The following is a 21,059-nucleotide window of genomic DNA, read 5'->3' as shown; positions in this document are numbered from 1 at the left end:
GCTTTCTCTGGTGATGACTGTTAGAAGGGTAATAAACAGTCAGAGGGCTTGTTTAGACCTGCCATGGAAAGCGCCTGCGCTGAGATCAGAACAGTGGAAAGGAGCCAAGCTTGTGAGACATGGGGCAAGAGCAAACACCAGTCCAAAGGCCCGAAAATGGGAAGAGGTTTCAGTTGTCAAGGGTCAGAAATGAGGAACACAACAGAGACGAGGAGATGAGATTCAAGGGCCTAAAGTCCAGTCCAGGGATGAGATAAGATCCTCACCTTGGCAGAATAGAGCTCACAGGTTTCAAACTGTGCTCAAGGACCTAGGTCTCATGTCGTTTCCCAATGTACCTGTTTGAGAAATACCTGTCTGAAACTAACAACTAGAGAAACCCGACTGGAGAAGATCAAGGTTCCTTTCGGGAGAGCAGTGGCCGTTCCATGGGTCGGACCCCCGCTATGCCCCACTTCCCATCAGTGAAGGTCACATCCAAGGGAGCTGTACTGAACTCACTGCAGAGCCAGCCTGCAGAGTTTGAGTCCCGCTCTCCACTTCCTAACGAGCTGTGGATACCTGTTTCTCAGTCCCCTTGTGCATGACACAGGGATGACCACAGTCCTGAGCTGGTTGGAGTTAAATGATGTATATGACACAGAGCACTCAGACAGGACCAGGCAGAGTGACTGTTCAACAATCAGCAGCTACAGGACATCACCAGTGGTCCAGTGGTTAAGACTCCATGCTTCCACCGCAGGGGCCATGAGTTCCATCCCTCGTTGGGGAACTAAGGTCCCACATGCTATGTGGTGTGGTCAAGAGATTAAAGAAAGAGAGAGAGAGCAGCTACTGTTATTATTAAAGAGACTTGGGTACCTTAGGGCCATCTTTACTACCTCTAAGCACCCTGGGAAACACAACCCATTGCAGCTGTCACTGTGTCATGCTGTTGGTGTTTCTGTTAGAGAAATGTCACTTACCTGTGACACTGTCCATGATCAACACCTCAAGCCCAGGGAAACAATCCGAGTAAGTGAATTCACTTCCCAGGGTTACCATCCTTCCCACACCCCCCAGATCTTTCCTGGGTCTTTGTCACACAATGGGATCAGCCCCTTGTTGGTCCTGAGGAGATTACTGTCTGTGTGTGTGCCCTACTTATAATATAATAGTGGCATATAATAGGTGGCATATAATAGTGACAGAAGGAATCTGAACTCTTTTCCCTGACTCCCTGGGAGCCTGGTGGGCTGCGGTCTATGGGGTCGCAGAGTCGGACACGACTGAAGCGACTTGGCAGCAGCAGTGCTAAACAAAACCATAATCACCCACGTCCACTGCCCGTTCTGTCAAGTAAAAAGATTATGAGCCCATAAGAACGTGAACTGGTGTTTCCAGTCTGCCAGCTCTCATCGCGTTTGTGCTTGCCTCAGTTGACCAAAGGTCGCTTAACTTCCTGGACCTCGACGCTCAGGGCCCTGGGCCACGAACCCCACAGGGCAACGCTTGTCTCCTAGGCCGGGGTGAGGGGTGGGGAGGCCAGGCTCGCCGCCCACCACCATCCCCAGGGCGGCCGCAAGTGCAATGGGACCGCGCGGGCTCCATCGGGCCCCCTCTCTGAGCCTCCCCTTCCCCGTCTGCGAAATGGGCTACAGGGAAACACCTGGACACAGCCGCGCCGGAAAGATACTGGGACAAGGTGACGCGCTGCACTGATATCTAAGTTCCACAAGGAAGGCTGCCGCCGGCACCTGCACCGAGCCTTCGAGGTGCGGTCAACCCAACCGCACGGGTCTCGACCTGGGGCCGCGCGCCCCGGCCCCTCACTCCAGGCGCCAGCAAGGCGCTCTGCACTCACCGATCCCGCTTCTCGAAGCCGCGCGGGAGAAAGCACAGCCAGAAACACCAAGCTCCCGGCTGCTGCCACCACCACCAGAGTTGGGACCCGCGCGCTAGCCTCCACGTGATCCGCGCTCGAGACCGCTCCCAAACTTGGCGCGCCCCGCCCCGCCCCGGCCCCGCCCCAGAGACACCCAATCAGATCGCGCATCCTGGAGAGCCCCGGAGTAGCCCAATCAGGACGCGGAAATGGGAGAGCTCCGCCCCCAAGAGGAGCCCGCGCTATTGGCTACCGCGGGGTCGGGCCTCGCCCAGTACAGCGAGCTGTGTCTTGGCTCACCTGGGCCAGGGGGCAGAGTGCCATCCCCTGGGGCTGCAGGCCAGGGGCTGAGGTTTCCAGGAAGACAAGAGGTTTAGAGGTGAATTCTGTTGCTTATATCTGTCTTTTGCATTGTCCTACTTACAGGTTACCACAGTGGACATTTAAATAGGACAAAGGGGGGTTCCAACTCCGACACTATTACTCTGCACATATGGAACCCTAGACCAGTCACTTCGCTTTTTGAGTTTCATAGTCTCATCTTTGAGTTGGAGATAACTATATCTTCCTGACAGGGCTGTGGGGAGGTTTTGTAGATATATCTAAAACACTTGACTTTGTGCCTGACACACAGCAAGGGCTCAATAAATAAAAACCATTGTTGTTATTCAGTCACCAAGTCGTGTCCGACTTTCTGCCACCTCTTGAACTGCAGCAGGCCTGGCAGGCTTCTCTGTTCTTCACTATCTCCTGGAGTTTGTCAATATGTTAACATTTTAACATTAAACCATTGTTAAGAATAATAAAACCAAGGGTCTGCACAATATAGGGAACAAGCTGATGAAGATTCTCTAACTGAAGGAAGGCTGACTTTTGGACTTTCCTTTTTGTCTCTGTGTTGTCAGATTTCAGGAAGAATCCTGCTAAGTCAGTTTAAACAGAACAGCCCACTTCTCCATATCTGATTGGATTCCTCATCTTCTACCAGCCTTGGTGATGTCTGATCCCCCAGGCCTAGTCAGCTCGGCCAGAATTCCCTGTTTCCTGATGTTTCCCTTCGCAATTTCCCATCCACCCACCTCATCCTGCTCCTTGCTATATAAATTCCCACTGCCCCTGCTGTATTCAGAGTTGAGCATAACCTCTCTCCCAAACTGCAAGGTTCCATGCCAGTGGTCCCTACACCAATTGAAATCATGTGCCCCGACACCCTCGCCCCCCACCACTGAATAAGATCTGTCTTACTGTGTCATTGAATATTTTTTTTATTTAACAGCTCTGGATTTTTCAGTACTCAGTGTACCCACAACACTTTACCTTTTACAATGTCAAGCAATTTCCAAAATATTGTAACAAATGTGGCTAAAATGCACCAGTGAATGGATTCAAAATTGATTCAGAAAAGTCCAAGAAAAGACAGTGAGAGAGTAAAGATCCATAAGAAAGTCAAGAACCTTTAGTTCCTTTTCAAGGGCTCTATATAAAATCCTGAGCCATATCCTTGAGCTGTTGTGCAGATACTGAAACCCCCACAAGGTGGAAGAAGTTAACAGCATGCTGACCACCAACATGTAGACCCCACACTGGTTAAAGCCAAAAAATTGATAACCAAGATTCCCAAAACGCCACCCTGTTACCACCACCAACTAAGAAGAATGATCACGAGCTGATCACACACCCTTGAACCCTCACCCCTAATGTTGTCTTTGAAAGCCTTCCCAAAAGCCACTGGGGAGTTGAGTCTTTTGAGCATGAGCTGCAGTAAACTTGGTCCTGCAGTAAAGGCTGCATTTTCCTTCAGTATCACTTGGTGCCAGTAGGTTGACTTTGCCATGCATCAGGTGAACAGATGCAGGCTTGGTTTGGTTATGTCTGTTGTTGTTGCTATTCAGTCTCTAAGTTATGTCCAGCTCTTTGCGACCTCATGGACTGCAGCACGCCAGGATCCCCTGCCCTTCACTATCTTCCAGAGTTTGCTCAAATTCATGTCCACTGAGCCAGTGATGCTATGCTGCTGCTGCTAAGTCACTTTAGTCGTGTCCGACTCTGTGTGACCCCATAGACGGCAGCCCACCAGGCTCCCCTGTCCCTGGGATTCTCCAGGCAAGAACACTGGAGTGGGTTGCCATTTCCTTCTCCAATGCATGAAAGTGAAAAGTGAAAGTCGCTCAGTTGTGTCTGACTCTTCATAACCCCATGGACTGTAGCCTACCAGGCTCCTCTGTCCATGGGATTTTCCAGGCAAGAGTACTGGAGTGGGGTGGCATTGCCTTCTCCAAATGATGCTATAGATAGATATTAACAACATCTCTTTGAAACATATATAAATCCATTTGAAGATTAGATAGGCCTTTTGTCAAGTTTATGACCCAGGAATGTCTTTGTCAAGAACCTGGGAGCTATCACTTTAAAAACAGAAATGTGAAGGATCCAGTAGCCATATCTCCAAGTGTCTGTCACTGTGTAAGAACCTCCTTCTAAGATGCAGAATTACTTCCTGTCATAAAGATAGGAGAAGGTTGTTATTCCTCTTGAGACAGGTAGGAAGGGGAAGCGCACAACAATTAAAAGCAGTTCATGGGGTCGCAGAGTCAGACATGACTTAGCAACTGAACAGCAGACTTTGAGGATACAACAAAAGCTAGTTGGAACCAATCAGGTCCAAGATAGTGGAAGAGTCGACTTCCAGCAGACTCTGAGCCTCAGTCTATGCTCAATGTAATGCATTAGCATCTAAATGACACACACACAGGCAGCATGACAGTTTTGAGGCTGACCATAAGAGGGCAAAAAGTGAGCAGTGGCCCGGTTCCTAGAAATCCTGCCCCTTCTCCAACCACTTTACTCTTAAATTCTTTCCTGTGTGAAGCCAAGGTCCCTCACTTGGTGACTCTCTAGAGACCTTGTTCACTCCTCCCCACCCTTCTCCTGCAACATCTTTTGTGGCAATCACGAAAGGGACATCAAAGGGCATAACCTGGATCCATCTACTAGGCTGTGGCTGCCCACTGCAGAGGACGACTGGGACTTAGTCCTGAAGATTTGAGTAGCCATTAGGTGGCAGCTAATGCTGCCTGGGAGATCTAGTGGAGACCAGCTCTCTGGCCCCGAAGGAGTCCACCAAGCCCAAGGCTCTTCTCTTCATGTTTGTCATTCTCCCCATCACTCCATTTCTTCGGACCTGAGAAGATCCACAGGGTCCACCACTTGGACTTCCAAATTAAGACTGTGGCAATTGGCAACGTGACTGGGTTAGTTTCCCCTCACGGCTCCTTAAGTCTGATTCCTCCTCCCTCCTCCATCTTAGTCTTGGCCCAGTTCCAGAATGTCAGAACTGCATCAGGGGCCCAAATAAGGAGACAATGGGAGTCTCCCAGTACATCTGTGGCCCAGCCCTCTCTGAGTGCCTCTCAGGGCTCACAGCCTATTGCACCCCTGGTCACATGTGAGGGTCTCAGACTTTATCAACCCCCAAGCAAAGGAAGTGATCAAGCACCCTCCTCAGAGGGGCTGTGAATCTCTGGCTGAGGAAGCATCCTGGCTGGGCACCTTCTCTCTTTGCCCTGGATTTCTCTCACATCCTCCTTGTCTCATCCCCTGATGGTTTCTTAGCCTGTCTACTGGCCCTTGCACCTCCCTGCCAGCTTTCCCAGTGGGTGGAGGTTATCTCTGTCCTGCTCATATAAAGAAGTGCCCATCCTCAATAGCACAAGGACAACCTCCCAAGGAGGCCTTTGACCTTGTCTTGTTTCCATTTTCTGGCTTCTGCTCTACCCTGCAGCTCTGTTTGTTTGAAAAGTGAAAGTGAAGTTGCTCAGTCGTGTCCAACTCTTTGACCCCATGGACTGTAGCCCACCAGGCTTCTCCATCCATGGGATTCTCCAGGCAAGAGTACTGGAGTGGGTTGCCATTTCCTTCTCCAGGGGATCTTCTCGACCCAGGGATAGAACCCGGGTACCGTCTGAGCTGCCAGGGAAGTCTCTTTGTTTACATTTTTCTTTCTCCAAAAATGAAGGCAATCTGCTTAGTGACACAGGGCCTAGGTCTCCTCCCTCTCTCCCTGAAGGGTGTAGGACTTGGGACTCTAGTCACTTTTTCTGGCTCTTGTTCCTCCCCTTGACTAACCCCAGGGGTCTCCTCAGGCTCACCAAACTGACTTTGGGTGCTTACAGGGCCCTCGCTGTTGTCTTTGCAAGACAAACCTTTTCTCATGGTCTGATGGCTACAAGCCCAGTTTCCCCTGCTTAATTAGACACCTCTTCTGCCTCGATCCCCTAACCTGATCAGTTTGTTCAGTCACTCAGTCATGTCCGACTCTTTGCAACACCATGGACTGCAACACACCAGTCCTGGACAGCACTTCCCTGTCCATCACCAACTCCCAGAGCTTGCTCAAACTCATTCCCATAGAGTCAGTGATGCCATTTAACCATCTCATCCTCTGTTGTCCCTTTCTCCTCCTGCCTTCAATTTCTCCCAGCATCAGGGTCTTTTCCAATGAGTCAGTTCTTCGCATCAGGTGGCCAAAGTATTGGAGTTTCAGCTTCAGCATCAGTCCTTCCAGTGAATATTTCAGACTGATTTCCTTTAGGACTGACTGGTTTGATCTCCTCGCTATCCAAAGGACTCTCAAAAGTCTTCTTCAACACCACAGTTCAAAAGCATCAACTTTTCAGTGCTTAGCTGTCTTTATGGTCCAACTTTCACATTCATGACTACCAAAAAAACCATAGCTTCGACTATACGGAACTTTTTCGGTAATGTCTTTGCTTTTTAACATAACATTTAGGTTTGTCATAGCTTTTCTTCCAAGGAGCAAATGTCTTTTAATTTCATGGCTATAGTCACCATCTGCAGTGATTTTAGAGCCCAAGAAAATAAAGTCTGTCACTGTTTCCATTGTTTCCCATCTATTTGCCATGAAGTGATGGAACCAGATGCCATGATCTTAATTTTTTGAATGTTGAGTTTTAAGCTAGCTTTTTCACTCTCTTCTTTCACTTTCGTCAAGAGGCTCTTTAATTCCTCTTTGCTTTCTGCCATAAGAGTGGTGTTATCTGCATATCTGAGGTTATTGATATTTCTCCCTGCAATCCTGATTCCACCTTGTGCTTCATCCAGTCCAGCATTTCACATGATGTACTCTGAATATAAGTTAAATAAGGAAGGTGACAATATACAGCATTGATGTACTCCTTTCCCAATTTGGAACCAGTCCATTGTTCCATGTCCAGTTCTAACTGTTGCTTCTTGACCTGCATACAGATTTCTTAGGAGACAGGTAAGGTAGTCTGGTATTCCCATCTCTTGAAAAATTTTCCACAATTTGTTGTGATCCACATAGTGAAACGCTTTGGCATAGTTAATGAAGCAAAAGTAGATGTGTTTCTGGAATTCTATTGCTTTTTCAATGATCCAACAGATGTTGGCAATTTGATCTCTTATTCCACTGCCTTTTCTAAATTCAGCTTGAACATCTGGAAGTTCTCTGTTCAAGTACTGTTGAACCCTAGCTTGGAGAATTTTGAGCATTATTTTGCTAGCATGTGAGATGAGTGCAATTATATGGCAGTTTGAACATTCTTTGGCATTGCCTTTCTTTGGGACTGGAATGAAAACTGACCTTTTCCAGTCTTGTGGCCACTGCTGAGTTTTCCAAATTTGCTGGCATATTGAGTGCAGCACTTTCACAGCATCATCTTTTAGGATTTGAAATAGTTCAGCTGGAATTCCATCACTTCCACTAGCTTTATTAGTAGTGATGCTTCCTAAGGCCCACTTGACTTCACACTCCAGGATGTCTGGCTCTAGGTGAGTGATCACACCATTGTGATTATCTGGATCATTAAGATCTTTTTTGTATAGTTCTTCTGTGTATTCTTGCCACCTCTTCTTAATATCTTCTGCTTTTGTTAGGTCCATACCATTCCTGTCCTTTATTGTGCCCATCTTTGCATGAAATGTTCCCTTGGTATCTCTAATTTTCTTGAAGAGATCTCTAGTCTTTCCCATTCTATTACTTTCCTCTATTTCTTTGCATTGATCACTTAGGAAGGCTTTCTTATTTCTCCTTGCTATTCTTTGGAACTCTGGGGTCAGGCCAATAAATGCCTATAGGACTTATCTCTGTGACAATCCCTTGAAGAGCCCCACCCACTAAAGTCCCTGGCAGCACACTCCTGTCTTACAGTTTGGGCTATCAGTGAAGAGTAAAAGTGTGTCTGACTTTTTGTGACCCCATGGACTATAGCCCATCAGGCTCCTTTGTCCATGGAGTTCTCCAAGCAAGAATACTGGAGTGGGTAGCCATTCCCTTCTCCAGGGGATCTTCCAGACCCAGGGATCGAACTCAGGTCTCCTGTGTTGCCGGCAGATTCTTTACTGTCTGAGCCACCAGGGAAGTCCTAGTGGGCTATCAGGGAGAAAAATAAACTGCAGCTCCCATGCCTGCACCACCTCAGGGCTACCTTCCCTTGTGAAAACTCATGGGAAGGACAGGGTCCAGGAAGCCCGGATTAGAGCCCTGCCCTGTGGAGAAGGGATGTGTGTGAAGTGCAGCCAGGAAGGCTACTGGAAGGATGAATGTCACCCGTGGGGAAGAGGGCCACCAGGACCCTGTCCAAAATATAAACAGGAGGATCACTGGAAGCAGGACTGCCCTCAGTCCTGAAGGGGACTCAGGGCTCCAGAAGACTGACAGGGCCCAGGACCCTCCCTGGCTCCCAGAGGACACCTGGTCATTCTCCAGGGGAGCTGCAGCAGCCCTTGATGTGGCAGGTAGGAAGATTACTTTCTATTAGGTACAGGGGCAGCCTGCTCTGTGCTGACTAGTTTCCCTGGACAATCCGGTCTGATTCTCAGGAATGATGTATGGCCTCAAACCAAGCGATTCAGAATCCCCTCTTCCCCACCCCATGCAGCTGCTTGTTAGGGTTTTACCTCTGCACATCAGTCTCTGCTCATGCCTGAGTGCCACCCCACCTCAGGGATCACTGCCTTGTCGTAGCAAAGGGGCTTGCATAGCTCAATGAAGGTATGAGCCATGTCATGCAGGGCCACCCAAGACGGACGGGTCATAGTGGAGAGTTCTGACAAAACACGGTCCACTGGAGGAGGGAATGGCAAACCACTCCAGTATTCTTGCCGTGAGAACCCCATGAACTGTATAAAAAGACAGAAAGATGTGACACCGAAAGATGAGCCCTCATGTTGGAAGGTGTCCAGTATGCTACTGGGGAAGAACGGAGGACAATTACTAATAGCTCCAGAAAGAATGAAGCTGCTTGCTGGGAAGGGACCACTCTATTCCAAATGATACGCCACTCTGGAGACCCTCATAGAGAAGGCACCCAGCCATGCAATCTGCCTTAGTCCCAACCAGAGGAGGTCTCCATTCCAGCCCACATTATTTCTCAAGTGGACCCCACTGTCTGGGATGCTGAAGTCCTTGGGAAAGCTACTAATCTGCTCCCAGTTCAGAGCCTGTTAAACCCAATGCTGATTACCCATGCAAGAGACTCTGATACCTGAGGCCCAACAAGGCATCCAACTTCTAATAACCAAGTTCTTAAAATATGGGCTATGACCCTGCCATTTGGACAATTCACTTGTGTTAGACAAAGCCCACTCTTGGGCCCTGGAAGGAGTCCCCTTGCCTGCAACAATTCTGCTTATAAAAAACAGTGGAGAATACAGGTTTGTTCAAGTCCTGAGGATGTTACTGAAAGCCCAGCTTCTCTGTACGCTAGCACTGAAACAAATTCCAGAGACAGAGTTTTGGATGAAGTCAAAAAGGACAGCTTTATTGCCTTGCCAGGCAAAGGGAGGCACACCAGGCTTCTCCTCAAAAAGCCTGTGTGCGTCTACTTCAGAGAACTGGATGAGGGTTTATGGCAGTGGGCCAAAGGTGGGGCCAGACAAGACCAGGGGTCTCCCAATCTCAATGAGCTTCCTGAGTTCCTTTAATCTTGCCTTAGCTTGTTTCTTGGCTGCTCCTCCCTGAATTAGCAACTGTTCCAATCTGCCTTTTGGAACTCCAGGAAGGTCAGGGAGGCTGAAGTCTTACCTACAAGAAATGGGGGACACAAAGACCTCTATGCCTGGGAGCCCCACAGAGTCCAGCTTGGTTTTAAGGGCAGTTAATGGGGCAGTATTCCCGGTTCATCTGATAGTCCCCCTGGGGAACTCCCCTGGTGGCTCAGCTGGTGAAGAATCCACCTGCACTGTGGGAGACCTGGGTTCAAGCCCTGGGTTGGAAAGATTCCCTGGAGAAGGGAAAGGCTACCCACTCCAGTATTCTGGCCTAGAGAATTCCATGGACTATATAGTCCATGGGGTCACAAAGAGTTGAACACAACTGAGTGACTTTCATTTAGCCACATTTGTACTGAAGGAAATCAACCCTAAATATTTATTGGAAGGACTGATACTGAAGCATCACCAACTCAATGGACATGCATTTGGGCAAACTCTGGGAGACAGTGAAGGACAGGGAAGCCTGGTATGCTGCATTACATGGAGTCAAAAAGAGTTGGATGAGACTTAGCAACTGAACAACAACAACAGTAACCACACCATATTGACTAAGTTCCAGAGACTGTAAACTGATTCCCAGAGCTGGACCTAAAGGATGCTTTCTTTAGGATTCTTCTGCACCCAGACTCCCAACACCTCTTTGCTTTTGCATGGACAGATCCAGACAGCCACATAATGCCGTGAATGCATTCACTCTGTGGCATTCAAGCAGAGGGAAGCCATGCAGTTCCAGGATCTCAGTCAACCACAGCCTTGTCCACTACTGCTGCTTCATCGATGTTCAAGGGTCACATGGTGCCCAGCATGGACTAGGCCAGGGGCCTGTGTCTGCTTCTACACACATTATTGGCATCCACAGTGCATTCATGGCCTCGATCCCTAAGGGCTACTCTGTGTATCACACCGTGTACCCTCCTACCTCTTTGGCTGTGTAATGCCTTGTGCCCTCTCCCCTATGCCCACCCCTTCGGTGCCAGCCCCCTGACCATCTCTACTCCACAGGGTAGACTCAGACCCCTGGGTCTTGCCTCTCCCTGCTCCAAGGCCATCCAAAGCTATCTGGGGTCTCCATTTACCCACTGCCCACACTGGCCTGCTCCACAGCTCAGCGAGGGGCAGAACCCTTCGCAGGAGCCTGGTGTGCCCTTCTGTTCCCCTCCAGACTGCTTCTCTCTCCAGCCCAGAGAAAGTCCTCTTGTTTTAGAGGCTTGGTGGAATGGAAAATCGTCTGGCTCACTAGTGTATTCCCTACTCTAAATCACAAGGAGAGGAGGCCTTTGTAACCCCAAGGCCTCCTCTCTGCCACTAAACCCTTTTCTCTCAAAGCATTTGCTCTGTGAGGAAGTTCCCAAACGATTTGAAACTCAAGAATTACGACCTTTCTTCTCTCTGCCTAATCTGCTGGCTCTTCCTGATGCTATAGAGGAACAAGGACCTGGAGTCTCAGCTCACATTGGGTGATAAGAGTACACATATGTAAGTAGATCAAAACACTACCTTCCAGGGGAGGAGGTCTTACTCAGAGTGGATGCTAGCCAATTAGGAGAGGCCACACAGCTCAGTGAGAGTGGACGCCTTTGATTTTGCTGCAAAGGCACATCGAGGCATGCAAGGTCAATGTGCTGTGTGGCCTTGAGTAAGATGTTTGACCTCTCTGATTTTTCATCACGTCCACTTTGGACTCCTCTCTTCCTCTGCTTTCCTCCAGGCTGTGGGCTCTCCAGATATGATCTATGATCTTCATTCTCCTACACATTCTCCCAGACCAGCTCATCTATTCCCAGGTGGTGTTGACCATCTGAGTGAAGTGTTACAGGTGTTGGAGGAGAAGGAGAGAGAAACTCTAGGGTGGGGGAGGGGCGCAAGGTGGGAGAGGAGCTGGCAAAGAAGAGACCCATTAACTCTGCCTGTGGAGGGTAAGGAAGCCTGCCCCAAGGAGGGTCACATCAGACTCACAGGTCTGATTTCTCTGGACAAAAGGAGGTGGAAGGGAGGTAGGCAGGACAGAAGAGCAGGCAGGATGCTGGAGTTCAACCCACTGTTTCCTCCTAGACATCAGGCTGCCTCTGTAACTTTTTCTTTCTCCCTATTTAGCAACACTTAAAACAAAAAGGAACTTAAAACTCCACTGTCATCACTTCCCTGTGTTTCCACGTAAAAGCATTATTTTCAGAATGTTAAATATATGAAACAGACTTCCTCCCCCAAGCATGATACGGTAGAAAAGATCGCACTTAACCTTCCTTGATAACTTCCTTGCCTAGGAACTGGGCAAAACCTATCAAAGAGCCCCTTGCAGATACTGAACAATCAGGGGTTGGGGGTTTGGACACTCCGGGAAAAGTGGGATCTTCCCTGGTTGGGTGTGTGGAGACGATCCTTGATGAGGGGATGGCACAGAGGCTGGTGGTCTCGGCAGGTGGAGGGGGTGGAAGTCAGGGCTGGGGAGAATGAGGCATTGCTTTGTGTGTGGAATTCCTTTGAGTCTGCCAAGTATGTGACTTGCATGTACAGAGAAAAACTCTTCAAAGAGGCAGAACAGCCAGGGAATTGTGAGCTGACAAATCCCCAGAGTTAACAGGGAAAGATGTTCAAACTCTGAGCACCCAGAGGAGCTTCGCCAGTGATGGCAGGGGCCATGGGGTGGACACCCTGGAGCCAGCATACCTGAGTAGTAAATCCAAACTACCCCCAGATGGAAGCAAATCTACTCTCCTCTAGCAAAACTTTGAAATAAGCCTCAGGCAGAAACCAAAGACGATACTGAAGGATCCAAAGCTGCCCTCAGCCGGCTCGATCCAACAGACATTTATAGGACATGCCACGTAACAACAGAACAGGAGATTACACGTGCTTTCAAGTGATGGCAAACAAATACCAAGGTGGACCACATCCTGGGCCATAAAACAAACTTTAAGAAATTTAAAAGAATTGAAATCAGAGTGTGTTCTCTGATCACAATAAAACCAAAATAGAAGTCAATAACAGGAAAATAATAAAATCTCCGACAACCTAAATGCCCATTGACAGAGGAATGGATGAAGATGTATAATACACAGTGGAATATCACTAGGCCACAAAAAGAATGAAAATTTTCCATTTGCAATAACATAGTGGACTTGGAGAGTATCATGAAAAGTGAATTAAGTTAGACAAAGACAAACATTGTATGATATCAATTATGTGGGCTTTAAAAAATAAAACTAGTGAAGATAACAACAATAACTACAACAGATTCACAGATGCAGAGAACAAATTAGTGGTTACCAGTGGGGAGAGGGAAAAGGGGAGGGGCAAGATATGGGTAGGAGATTAACAGGTTCAAAACTACTACATATAAAATAAATAAGCTACAAGGATATATTGTACAGTGCAAGGAAAATGACCAATATTTTATAATGACTAAGAAGAATATAACCTTTAAAAACTGTGAATCACTATGTGTACTTCTGAAACTTATACTGTACATCAACTATACCTAAATTTTGAAAAAAAGAAGTCTTTCTTACCGTAGATCTTAGCAACCTCAGCATATGATTTCTTTCTTTCCTTATTAAGTTGAGAACTTTCACCTTTTCACTTAATGGAAGCACTGTACAGTGTCTCTTTGGCAGATCTGAGTTGCAGCATCACTACTCTCACACTTTGGGGGCAGTTATTATGAAAAAAAAGGGTCACTTGAACACAAGGTCCGTGACACTGCGGCAGCTGGTCTGGCAGCTGACACAGGACAAAGGCATGATTCACGTCCCAGGCAAAATGGCGAGAGATTTCATCATGCTGCTCACAATGGTGTGCGATTTAAAGCTTATGAATTATTCATTTTGGGAATTTTCTTATTCAGTGTCTTAGGACCGTGGAAAGTAAAACCATTATAGGGAAGACAACCACATATGAATCTATACATGTGATAAAATGGCACAAAATTATACATACATGTATCAACGTTAATTTCCTGACTTTGATACTGTACAACAGACAGTTGTGGAAGAAAACTGGGTGAAGGGTTCAATGGGCCCACTCTGCATGATCTTTGAAATTTCCTGTGAATCCATAATTATTTTGAAATAAACTATTTTTTAAAATCTCAAAGAGACTGAACACATCACGAATAATTTAACTGCTTTTCAGAGCAAAGTCCAACACCCTTTAAAGGAAGACACCAAAGTCCAGATATTAAAAAAGTAACACCTACAGTGTCCAATGTCCAATAAAAAATTAGGAGGCATGCCTGGAAGCAGAAAAAGGTGACCCATAACTAGGAAAAAAATTAATGACTAGTAACAGATCCAGAATGACAGAGGTGCTGAAGCTAGCAGACAAGGACATTGCTGCCGCTGCTGCTGCTAAGTCGCTTCAATCATGTCCGACTCTGTGTGACCCCATAGACGGCAGCCCACCAGGCTCCCCCGTCCCTGGGATTCTCCAGGCAAGAACACTGGAGTGGGTTGCCATTTCCTTCTCCAATGCATGAAAGTGAAAAGTGAAAGTGAAGTCTCTCAGTCATGTCCGACTTGTAGCGACCCCATGGACTGCAGCCCACCAGGCTCCTCCGTCCATGGGATTTTCCAGGTAAGAGTACTGGAGTGGGGTGCCATTGCCTTCTCTGGACAAGGACATTAAGACAGCTTTATTTTATTTTTGGCTGCACTGTGCAGTATGCGGGACTTCCCCAATTAGCGATGGAACCTGTGCTCCCTGCAGTGGAAACAGAGTGAACCACTGGACACCAGAGAAGCTCAGGATAGCTTTTTCTTTTAGTCGATTACTTTAATGAAAACCCCAAAAGATGGTATGGTTCCCATGGGCTTAACACCTTTGTTAAAAAACTAAAGATAGTTCCAAAGATCAGGTCCATGGAATATGCTTGTCTAAATCTTCCCCATCCTCTGCGACCACCTCTGTGTTTTCCCTTGGGCATGCACGACTTTCTAATTTCCTCTGTACTGCAGTTGTTTTTGAATATCTTCTTTTTTTAAAAAATTACACTGGGTCTTTGTTGCCATGCATGGGCTTTCTCTAGTTGAGGTGAGCAGCAGTTATTCTTCATTGTGATGTACAGGCTTCTCAATGTGGCGACTTCTCTTGTTGCAGAGCACAGACTCAAGGCACACAGGCTTCAGTAGTTGTGGCTGGCAGGCTCTAGGGCACAGACTCAGTGGTTGTGGCTCACCGGCTTAGTAGCTCCAAGCAGCATAAAGTAATCTTCCTGGATCAGGGATCAAACCTGTGTCCTCTGCATTGTCAGGTGGACTCTCATCCGCTGAGCCACCAGGGAACTCCTGGATGTCTTATTTTTCAATGTCTGGGTCACAAAATGAGGAAAAGAGAAGAAATAAAGGAAGGGGAAAAAAGGCCTGGTCCTTTCCATTCCCTGGAAGTCGCTTTAGTCAGAGAGGATGTGGCTTGCAACACTAGGTGGAGGAGCAACAAGAGCCCTGTCTGCACATCTGTAATCAGAAGCAGCAATCGGTGATTAGAGAACAGATGTGCAGTTCCTGAAGAATGTGGTTCTCCCCTCTGCCTGGCTCCTGCCAATCTAATACAAGCTGCTCTAAACACCCATGCACAGCTGCCCGCCACAGCACTGGTGGGTAGGAGGTGGGAACCGCTATTCTGCTAAGAGCTAAAATTTACTCTGATTAGCCACCCTTTTCTCTCCAAACCTTTACTTGGACGTTACAAGCCTCCAATAGACTCCGGAGTTGCAAGAGTTACCTGAGACAGAGTTTGCCTGGGCAGTTCTAGGTGGGGTGACAAATTTCTGGCTCTGCTACCTCTCTAACTTTTCCAAATTCCTGTATTTGATTTTTGACAATTTGAATATAATATGCCTTTTGTAGATCTTTTTGGATTTGTCATACTTCTAGTTCATTGAGGTTTTGAATATGCAAGTTATGATTTCATCAAATTTGGAAAGTGTTTTGGCCTTAATATCTTTAATTATTCTTAACTCTGTGTGTGTCTCTCCCTGTCTCTCTGTCTCTCTCTCCCTCCTGGGTTCTCATCATGCATCTATTGATACATATAGTGATGTCCCATACACCCCTTAGGCTCTGTTCATTTTTCCTCATGATTTTGTGTCTATGCTCCTCAGACTCAATGATTTCACTTGCTCCATCTTTACATCTGCTGATTCTTATCTTTCCTCAGCCTGCTCACATCTGGTTCTGATCCCCAGCGAAATTATTTCAACTGTTGTACTCTTCAGCTCCAGTATTTCCATAGTGTTGCTTTTCATAATTTTTACCTTTTTAGTAATATTCTCCATTTGTTCATACATCATTCTCCTGGAATTCTCTAGCTTTTTAAGTATATTTAAGACAACTGATTTCAAGTATTTGTCTAGTAAGTTGAATATCTGGGCTCTGCCAGGAACAATTCTTGTTAATTTCTTTTTTTCTGTGAATGGGACATATTTTTCTTCCTTTGCACTGCTCATCATTTTTTGTTGTTGTTGAAAACTGGACATTTTTAGTATTATAATGTAGAAACTCCAAAAATCAGATTCTTCCCTCTCTTCAGAGTTTGTTGTTATTTATTGCTAAAAACTGACATGTTCTGTTTGTCTTTGGTGACTTTTCCAAGGTATTTTGTAAAAACTATATTCTTTGCCATGTGTCATGACTGAACTCTCTGTTCTATTATGTCAGTGGACAGAGATTTTCATAAATGCCTGGAGCCAAGGAGAATAAACAATCCTCCTCCCAATCTGTGCAGACTGGATCTGAGCTGGATGCTCCTACAACCTTGGCCAGGCCGCCTAGGACTTTACTTCATCTTCTGCTTATGCAGAGCCCAAGGGTCCACTAGATTTGTAAGCCTAGGACCCTGGGAGATCTTTTCTGTGTATGCATCTGGCCCTGGGCATGCTCTTTGTAGTCCAAATACCCTTATACATGCCTCAGTCCTTCAAAGCCTTATCCCATTCACCATCTTTCTCCTCAGCCCCCTTCCTCCCAGGCCTTTCAGTCCATCTGCTGCCATTTTGTCCACTCACCCTTGCCCCAGATGGCTTAGGGGACTCTATATCTATAAATGCTTTTGACTGTCACTTCCAGGAAAATGGATTTAACCTGATGCGGGCAAAATCAAGAGACATCTTGGCACCAGGACCTTAGGGAACTGCCAAACTGGTTAAAACATTCCAGGACAGTGTTTAAGAACAAAGTCCACACTGACCCTTTACCCAACAGGCCACACCAGGAACACGGGCTGTGGTTTCCACAGCCACCTGTGGCAATAAGGGAAGCAAAAACACCACAATCCCCTCATTCTGAAACTTAACCCCCGCCCCCGCCTTCATTAAGCACTCCCCTGGTTGCTGTAAGCACTTGGTTGGATTCCAGAGTTCCAAAACAAGTTAGTTCTGTTGATTTTTGCTTAATGGTTGCTCTATGGAGGGGCTGGTCCCTTGAACTCCCTATACTTCTATTTTCTGTTGCTGTCATGCTCTCTTCCTTTGCTTTTTCAAGACTTTTTAAATTAGTCACTTGTTTTCTTTCCAATTACTTCCTATCATGAATAGTGCTATTAAAAACATCTGCAGAAAAACTGCATATCTTCCCCTGGGGAATCATTTCCTTGGAATATATTCCCAGATGGGGAATTTCCAGGCCAAAGCAAAGAACAGCTGCCCAGCTCTTGTTAAATATTACCAGTTACTCCAGAAGGATTGGCTCAACTTACCATCCCGCCCACACCTCCAATTTTTCTGTTTTTCTCTCCAATCTGTTGACAACGGTCTTATTTTCTATTTTTCTCATATTTACTCTTTACTGTCTAATACGTGCTGAATGCCTTTATCTGCTATCTCTAAACACATCTCCTCAAAGTGAGCATTTTCATTTTTTAATGAAAAAAGCTTGGAAAGTTCAAGCCACTTGAGGTCACATAGCCAAAGGCAGATGAGGGTTCACTGGCCAGAACATTCCTACAGTCTTTATGAGCCCTGTGGCTCCCACACTGGGTGACGACCTGTATCAGGAATGAAAAAATATGCAGATCCAAATTAAAGCCCAGAGGGAAGAGTCCTGGATGATGGTGGCAATGTTAGTGTAGTATTTAAATATCCCCAAATTCCTACATAAAAACAGTTCAACCAGGAAAGCACACCAAAATCTCACAGCCTAGATCTACAACCAAGCCAGGTAGCACGGAAACTGTCATGACAGTACAAAGACTCAAGAGGGAGCAGTGTACCTACCAGCCCTTGTCAAGGGAACCTATCAGAACCTTTTTGGAGGATTAAAAATGGCCCCAAATTTCTTTCTTTCTTTATGGCTGCGCTGCATTTCATTGCTGCACTCTGACTTTCTCTTGTGGTGAGCAATGGCTTCTCTTGTTGCCGAGCACAGGCTCTAGAGCAAGGCTCAGTAGTTGTGGCACTCGGGCTTATCTGCTCTGTGGTATGTGGCATCTTCCCTGACCAAGGATGGAACCTGTGTCCTCTGCATTGGCAGGCAGATTCTTATCCATGGTACCACCAGGGAAGTCCAAAAAATGCCCCAAATCTCTTTAAAACCCCTCTCACTGAGGAGTTATGTTATCTCTCCTTCAACTCAAGTGGGCCCTGCAACTACTTCAACCATTAGAACACCAAAGAATGATGATAATGTACCCATTTCTAGGCTCAGGAGACAAGAACCCTGAAGTTTCCACTTTCTGTGTCTTGGAACACTTATTCTGGAAAAATCTATCTGCCATGTCACAGAGCAGACTACTCTAAGGAATGTGGAAAAGTAGCTACGTGGAAAGGTTGCATAGAGAGAGGTCAAGGCCTGTCTAGTCCCTGGTGGTTGTAGCCATCCCAGTCGGAGCACCAGACAGGTGAACCCAGGTGAGCAGCCTTAGGAACATTCCAGCCCCAGTCACCATCTGTCTGACTACAACTGCAAGAGAGATCCTCCATGGAAAAACCATCCAGCTGAGCCCAGTTGACTCGCAGAACCGTGACATGGAAACAATTGTTTTTCACGGCTCTAGGTTTTGTAAAGGTGACATAGCAGGAGATAACCAGCACTGCCTTGCTACAGCAAGTTTGGTCCTAAGACCAGCAGTGCCAGCATCACCTGAAAGGGCATGAGAAAGTTAGGTTCTCTGAACTATACCCTTAGAATCCAAATCTGCACAGCAGCCTGACCTCCAGTCACATTTACATTCCATGCTCCGGGCAGCCCTGCCACGACTTGGAGTGGACACCTGGGCACAGCTGCTCTGGCTTCCTTTTGTAGGCAAACTCCGTTTGTTTTTGTCTATTTCTTGTCTCTAAGTACATTCCTATTGCGACCTACAGGGTGGTAAGGGTTTTTTTTCCCCAAACTTTAAAGCTTTTATTTTGTATTGAGATATAACTGATTAACAATGTTGTGGTAGTTTCAGGTGAACAGCAAAGGAACTCAGCCATACATATACATGTATCCATTTTTCCTCAAACTCCCCCTCCCATCCAGGCTGCCACATAACATTGAGCAGAGTTTTATGTGCTATACAATAGGTCCTTGTTGATTTCTCATTTTGAATATAGTAGTGTGTACATGACTTTCCCAAACTCCCTAACTATCCTTCCCCAACCCCAGCAACCATAAGTTCATTTTCTAAGTCTGTGAGTCTCTGCTTTGTAAGCAAATTCATTTGTATCACTTCTTTTTAGATTCCACATATGAGATGTCATATGCTATTCCTCCTCTATCTGACTTATGTCACTCAGTATGACACTCTCAAGTCCATCCATGTTGCTGCAAATGGCATTGTTTCACTTTTTTTAATGGCTGAGCAATACCAGGGTGGTAAACTTTTCATTTTTCTTTTTGAAAAAATTGAGAAATAATCTGTATACTGTAAAACTCACTACCCTAAAGCATAAAATGCAGTGGTTTTCAGTAGGTTCACAAGGTTATGCAACCCTCACCACGATTCAACCTCAGAACATTTTCATGATTCCCAAAAGTAGTAGTAATCCCCACTCCTCACCCCCTCCAACACCCACAAACCCAATATCTAGCAACCGCTAATCTGCTTTCTATAGCTATGGATTTGCCTGTTCTGCACATTTCACTTAAATTAATAAAATATGTTGCCTTTCCTGTCTGTCTTCTTTCATGTTACATAATGTTTTCAAGATTAGTGTTCATTTCAATGGTTTAGTAAAACTTTGCTCCTCAACAGCTGCATCCTCCCCCTCCTTCATGCTGTTATTGTCACAAAGTACATCTTTGTACATAATATACCCACCTGCATAGATTGCTAACTATTGCCTGATGTAGTTGTCTTTTCAGAGAATAAAAAGGAGAGGAGTTACAAACCAAAAATGCAAGAATTCACCAGTGTAGCTCCCAGGATGCAGAGCGGTGCAGAGAAGGGTGGGGAGTCACTGAGTTGCTGCATGGGGAACAGCTGCACGCAGGGAAGATCCAGGACTATCCTCCCTGGCTGCGGAAATGTCTTTCCACCCTGGACTGAATGAGAGGGGTTGTCACCCTGGTGACTGCTGACGGTCAGGGAGGATGCTGACACGAGGGGGCGAGCCTGACACAGCACTCCAACACTTGGGCCAAGCAGCCCCTCTTGGTAGGTCTCTGCTGCCTAAGCCTGTCAGCACCCCACCACCTCTGCTCCCCTCTCTCATCTCACATGGCCACGACCAATCTACGGCTAAGCCTTTGCACCTGGAATTCTCCTCACTTGGAAGCGCCCCCCCCCCCAAGCCCATCTGGTACAAACCTAATTATCCCCCAGTATCCAAACCTCCCAGCTCAATCAGAGGTCCAGGACACTGCTGCTGTGCCTACGCTATGCTGTCATGACTGGTTCTGGACTGGGGGCTCATACGGGGAAGGGCTGGGCCCTCAAGCTCCAGCACAGAGCTCAGCACAGCGTTCTGCAGGGGTCTTAGCCGTGCTGATAAATGCTTCCTTTTCATTACTGTATAAGGTCCCATGACACTAGACCATTAATCTACATTCTCCAAAGTCAGCTGATCATGGATGTCATTTCCAATCTTCAGTTATAACACATAATGCTGCCCAGAACATTCCTTTTCATGTATTCTTGTCTGTTCACTGGGGTTTCCTCTCAGCACAAAGTGACAGAGACACGAACAACAGTGGCTGGACACTGCTCCCCAAAGACATCAAGTCTTCATCCCTGGAGCCTGTAAATA

General features: G+C 46.6%; 2 protein-coding genes across 7 annotated transcripts in view; one reads left to right on the top strand and one right to left on the bottom strand.

Annotated features, from left to right (window-relative positions):
• SHMT1 (serine hydroxymethyltransferase 1) overlaps positions 1-21,059 on the bottom strand; it is a 50,750-nt gene that overhangs the window by 13,194 nt on the left and 16,497 nt on the right. The window contains exon 1 of one of the 3 annotated variants that reach the window (XM_069543051.1): positions 13,408-13,636. The exons of 1 other annotated variant lie outside the window; for it this stretch is intronic. The gene's annotated coding sequence lies outside the window, so the exon portion shown is untranslated. Of the gene's footprint in view, positions 1-1,843; positions 2,037-13,407; positions 13,637-21,059 lie in introns of those variants that run through there. One more of the 3 variants, XM_069543050.1, reaches the window with a different exon arrangement.
• The window catches only part of PRPSAP2 (phosphoribosyl pyrophosphate synthetase associated protein 2), a 43,964-nt gene continuing 37,075 nt past the window's right edge, over positions 14,171-21,059 (top strand). The window contains exon 1 of one of the 4 annotated variants that reach the window (XM_069543055.1): positions 14,171-14,470. The gene's annotated coding sequence lies outside the window, so the exon portion shown is untranslated. The remainder of the gene's footprint in view (positions 14,471-21,059) is intronic. The other 3 variants (XM_069543056.1, XM_069543060.1, XM_069543061.1) reach the window with 3 other exon arrangements.

Source organism: Ovis canadensis, chromosome 11 (assembly GCF_042477335.2).
Source record: "Ovis canadensis isolate MfBH-ARS-UI-01 breed Bighorn chromosome 11, ARS-UI_OviCan_v2, whole genome shotgun sequence".
Taxonomy (NCBI): domain Eukaryota; kingdom Metazoa; phylum Chordata; class Mammalia; order Artiodactyla; family Bovidae; genus Ovis; species Ovis canadensis.
The sequence above is the reverse complement of the archived record's forward strand: the minus strand, read 5'-3'. Positions and strand labels throughout refer to the sequence as shown.